Raw genomic sequence first — 6000 nt, 5'->3', positions numbered from 1 at the left:
TTCTTGGCACTCCACTTGCTTGGGTTCTGGTGCGTAATTGCGCAAATGTGCTTTTATATCCTGTGATGCTGCGCGTCACAGGCAAAGAGGTGGAGCCAGCCAGCCCTCAGGGGAGCAGCCTGACACAGGAGATATTGCCTTGGGATTTAGAAAACCCACGTTACACCTGGATATGCTTCTTGGTGTGAGTGGGAGTGTATATGTATAAGGAAGTGGCGCGAGGCAAATCGATATGTATGTTGCCGCATGAATATCAAGCACTTAGAACAGATCTGAGCGACAACATAGAATCACTGATAACAGGAGAGGTGGATATAGGTTAAAACGTTAGTGTCACTTAGTTAGCAAAGTGAATACTTAAATAGGGAGTGAGTTTTCCTCGAAGCCGATACAAATATATATTTAACGGTGTGCACAGTCATTTAGACATTCACAATTGGGAGGAGTTACCAACTATGCAAGGCAGCACCTTCAAAAAGACGTAGATTTTAGCCAATAAGTTTATCAGCGTATTCTGAACAATTTATCATTGTGTAGAAAGTGTTTCTGTCTTTGGGGAGCTCGTCTATACACTAAACAATGATAAGAAGGAAGCGGGGAAGAATGGCACGCAGTTCTGGTTTAGATCCAACATTCTAATTGCTCAGACGCGTGTGAGGTGACAAAGAGGGGGCAGGTCACGGAAAAGAACTTATTGTGCGACTAGGAGCTTTTTAGGCTTCTTCTTTTGTTAGAGCGTATATACTCGAGGTTGGAGAGGGGGGTGGGGGCTGCAGAGTATGGCCTATCATGTTGCCTTTGTCTGGACTGCATGCGAACAGCTGTATGATAATCAACGGCACACGGGCAACTGTGAGTAGGGCTCCAATCACCCCTCTATTGTCCCACAGCGTCCACGCGCGCGCGCGCACACACACACACACACACACACACACACACACGACACTTATTGATTTTAGGGAGAGAACCCGGGTCGGCAGGCGGTTCAAACACCTGTCGCTGGCAGGGAGGCGGTGGAGGGTAAACACATACCTCATCTGTTATGTACACGCTGTGTGGAGCTGATCCAGCCTTTCAGTCCAAAACCTAAGAGATATTTTAATAGAACAAAATGCAACTCTAAACCATAAAATAAAGTTTTTAGTTGAACTCAAATGGAATTGGAAATAAAAACACTTGGTAAACACTGTGCTGGATATTAAATGGTGCCTGGGTTAAAAGTTCTACAATTCTACAATTTTATTTAGCAGACGCTTTTGTCCAAAGCGACGTACAACACAAGCAGAATAAATAAAAGTTAGAATAATCTTTTCGATGATTCAGACTACATATATTTGAACTCTGAAACATTAAAGAATTGTAATCAAAATAGCCCCAGTAGTGTTTAACTCACACTGTCCGGGCATGCGCATTGTGTGTGTGTGTGTGTGTGTGTGTGAGTGTGTATGTGTGAGCGTGTGTGGGCGTGTGTTTGCGCGCGCGCGAAGGGGGTGAGCCTATTCTAATGTTAAAAAAGGACGCGTGCCTGAAGTGTTCCCCCCTATAAACCCTGGCTGGATTGCGATAAAGGAAGAAGTGTGTGTGTTTGTGTACTTGTGTGGATGTTGGAAGAAAATAGCCTATGTGTCAGTGTTTAACAAATTAAGTATTAATTTCCTCAAAGATATAGTTAAACTAGGAAATAAATACATAATATGTTCACTAAAAAAATAAGACATCATGTAGCAACACTTTGTGTGTAATAGATGCATTTTCATGTGATCACCTTTATAATGATCTAAATATATTTTTAGTTAATTCTTCATGGTCTATAAAATATGCTTACTAGAGAGTTTGGTTGGTCCAGTTGGAAATTTTATTTAAGACTTGCACAGGATATCTTGTACACGTACTCTATGTGTGTCTTTGTGTCAGCAGAGCAGATGGACAGTGCACCCACTCTGTTGTCATCTATGTTGCTTGCAGTGACATGAGCATGTCACGGGGCATGGGAACCGAAAAGGAATCATGTCTTCCCCCACAGACCTCCCATTAGTTATAGTGGCTGGCATCTGCCTCGTCTACAGCTCACTGACAGCAGCTTGGAGATTCGTCTCCCCAAGGACCCTCTGCGGCAGCCCTGACTCATGCAAGCCCTCGGGGGAAAAGTCAGCCTGGTGTGACTGCTCCTGCAGCCTCAGCCTGCTGTCTGACTACAAGACAATAGGAGGTGTGAAGTGGGGGTCTGGTGCGTGTGTGTGTGTGTGTGTGTGTGTGTGTGTGTGTGTGTGTGTGTGTGTGTGTGTGTGTGTGTGTGTGTGTGTGTGTGTTAGCATGTACATTCATCCTCATGTTTATGCATGTCATTGGTTGATTGGTGGAACCCATAAAGATGCTGGATGCTGGAGCCCTACCACCTCCCCGCTGAGCAGATTTATGGGTCAAGTCAAACGGGGCTGTAAGCGTCTGGAGTAATTGTTAGGCAAATCACTGCCCATAATACTGACACAAGCACTGTATCTTGTGATTTTCTTTTACAGTTCCTGTAGTCACAAACTGTGAACCCAGTGTCTTTAAATCATGTTAAACGTTTCAGTTCTCATGTTCTTTGACTATCATGGCAACTTTGGCAATCAACTTTTCTTAAGCAGTGCTTGGGGAAGGGCTAGCTAAAACCCTTAGGGTTGAGGTTGATCTTTGCTCACTCAACTAACGAGTGTGAATACTTGTTACATGTTTTAATGTAACAAGTATTCATACTCATTAGTTTCAAATGAACACATTTTTATCATAAGGATGTGAAAACTTGGCTAAAACGAATGACCGATATTAATTACCCAGTAGCCGACTTTTTCTAATGTCAATATGATATGATTTTGCAGCCCAGGTGGGTACCGGGGCACCGCCCTGGAGCCAGGCCCGGGGTAGGGGCTCGATGGCGAGCACTTGGTGGCAGGGCCTTAGTTCATGGGGTACGGACGCCTCTCTCAGGAGGTGTTCCAAGCATACCCAACCGAAAGGAGGCCTCGAGTCCGACCCAGGACATGCTGGAGGGATTATATCTCTCGGCTGGCCTGGGAACGCCTCGGGATTCCCCCAGAAGTGCTGATGGACATGGCTGGGGAGAGGACAGTCTGGGCTTCCTTGCTGAGGCTGCTGCCCCCACGACCTGGACCAACCGGATAAGTGGAGGAGGAGGAGGATGACGACGATGACGATGGCGACAACGATGATGACAATGACGACAATATGATTTTGATGAAAAAATAGCTATCTATCTTTATTTTTTTTACATACTGGAAAACACAAGGAAACTATGAATTTGAAACAATGCATAATTTTTTTTTGCAAAATTATTACACCATATTTTTTCCGTTTATTGTTTCCTCTCTACATGTAACACAGAAAAACACATATACAGTAGCTAACAGTATTCATTTTGGCTCATGACCCATTAACTCACATCTGTAAACAAGTATGGATCATACATCAACATATCCCAATAAGATTTTCTGATTAATCAAACATGCCAGTATAAATGGCATCCAGACATTTGTGTCTATTAAAATGTGAAGCCCGCAGACAGCTTGGAAACACAATTCTTGTTAAACAAAATTGAAAATAATTATGACAGATACTGTGTTAAATATGACTTGCCCAAACTGCTTATCAGAGCAGTACAGATATATATTTTAAAAAATTAGCAAGATCAACATTTACTGATATGAATGCTCATATGCTGCACATCTTCATATTTCAGCCAATTTTATCATTATCTCATTGTATTCATATCAGTGCCATCCCTAATTTATCAGTAATAAATGATCAACTCTTTAACTCTCATCATCATAATGGAAGTTTCCTGACTATGAGCTTGGGAAAAGAGAACTCAGAAATAATTAGATATCTAATGCAGATGGATGTATTTCATGCTCAATGCACACTGAGGAAACCCAGAAATGAACAAAACGAACATCACGTGTCACCACCAAGTCTGAGGAAGATTCACAATACCATGATTTAAACTGGTCCCCTTACTCTGAATCTGACGCTGTTCATAAAAGATACATTTTGTGCTTTTACATACATTGTGAGTAATGATTAGTAAGATCTGTTAAATTTAAAATCATTGTATGATTCTACCACAGCACAGTTAGGAATCTTTATGAACAGATATCTGAATATGAATGTAGTTTTCTTTTTCTGGTCTTAGTAGAACTTATCATTACATCTGAGCAAGGTTTGTTCAATGCAGGTCTGTATGGAGAGCAAAAATGATGGCATATATTGGCTGAAATGCAATCAAGCAACCCATCAAGGGGGGGGGGGGGGCTATCCCAGTGGCTTTCGGGCATGAGGCGGGGTTCACCCAGTCCATCACAGGGCCAACACATAGAGACAGACAACCATTCACACTCACAGTCACACCTACCGTCAATTTAGAGTATCAGTCAGCCTCGTCCCCTCTTGATGTCTTTGGACTGTGGGAGGAAGCTGGAGTACCAGAGAGAACCCACACAGGAACAGGGAGAACATGCAGACTACACACACAAAGACCCCGAACTCAAATTGAGGCTTGAACCTGGAACCTTCTTGCTGTGAGGCAACAGTGCTAACCACTGCACCACCGTGTCACCAAATCCAGCAATCCATCTGTTATCATCTGAGGACGATTTAGCTTTTTAGTTGCGTTCCATGGATTGTATTTGGTTGTGAAGCAAGCCACTTGGAGACATTTAGAATCATTAATGGAACATTTTCCTCACAAAATTTTGTTTTAAACATTTGAGGACTTTGTTAGCTGTCAGTTTAGTCTAACACAAGAGGTTTAAGTCTGATGTTATTTAAACATCACAACAGGTGACAGGAGCAAGGAGTTAGAAATATAGAAAACAGGAGCAAGGAATTAGAAAAACTTCCTTCCTGTAAGCCTAAATTGAGGACTAAAAATAGTCTTTCCACTCCATTTCCATTCTTGCAACTCAAGGAGATCTTAAGACCATAAAGTATAATTGGCAAACAAAAGAAGACTTGTTGTTGACCCTTATATCTGTATTGCACTGGAAACCCTGAACGCTGGCCGTTGGGTACAGAGATCTCTCAGATATCCATGTATTATTAAGTATCAATATCTTGTCACATTACCATGTACCATTTACCACTGGAAGGAGCAGATGTTGCTGTTGCTACTAAACACCATCAAGTCAAGTCAAGTCAGTTTTATTTGTATAGCGCCAAATCACACAAAGGTTATCTCATGACACTTTACAGGTAGAGCAGGTCTAGTGCCACACTCCTTCAATGAATTTACACCCAACAATTCTGCAACAGCAGCAATGAAAACCTTCCTTTTAACAGGCAGGAATGTCGAGCAGCTCCAGGCTCAATGGGGACGGCCTTCTGCTTTGACAGAGAGCTGGAGAGCGGGGCAGAGACAAAGATGGATAATGGAGAAAGACAGATATACAGAAGGAAAGAGAGAGGCAGAGATAAAGAGGGAGAGATAAAGAGGGAGAGAAAGGGAAGAGAATGACTAATCATCATCATCATCCTCATCATCATCTTCACCATCATTGACTCCCAATAACAGGCATCAAAGATCACTACCAGTCAAAGTCATACAATGTACGCACTTCTGCACATCACCAGTGGTACTCTAAGAACTTTGAAATGCACCAGCAGTGCAGGAAGTCTCTTGCACCCACTTCTGAGACTGACCTAAATGTGACAGTTTCTATCTTTGAATGCCATACATATTGATCGTTTGAATGTTCTTGAATTCCCAGATTTCATTGAAAAATGATTTAAGATTCCACTGAAGTGACAACAGACTATTTCATCTAATAGCAATAAAATGCATCATGTGTTATCTGTCAAGTGTCCTCCAAATGATGAGACTTTTGAGTTTATAATCAAAGATGAAATCAAAATAGTCCATATGTTACTCAAGCACCACACAATTTTATTTCGAATCGATACACGGTTTTGTTGTTGTGCTTGTGTGTCTGCAACCATGTGTGT

Source organism: Aulostomus chinensis, chromosome 15 (genome assembly GCF_037954235.1).
Source record: "Aulostomus chinensis isolate RoL2024-O1b breed Wild chromosome 15, RoL_Achi_v1.0, whole genome shotgun sequence".
NCBI classification, from domain to species: domain Eukaryota; kingdom Metazoa; phylum Chordata; class Actinopteri; order Syngnathiformes; family Aulostomidae; genus Aulostomus; species Aulostomus chinensis.
This window is presented reverse-complemented; position numbering follows the sequence as displayed.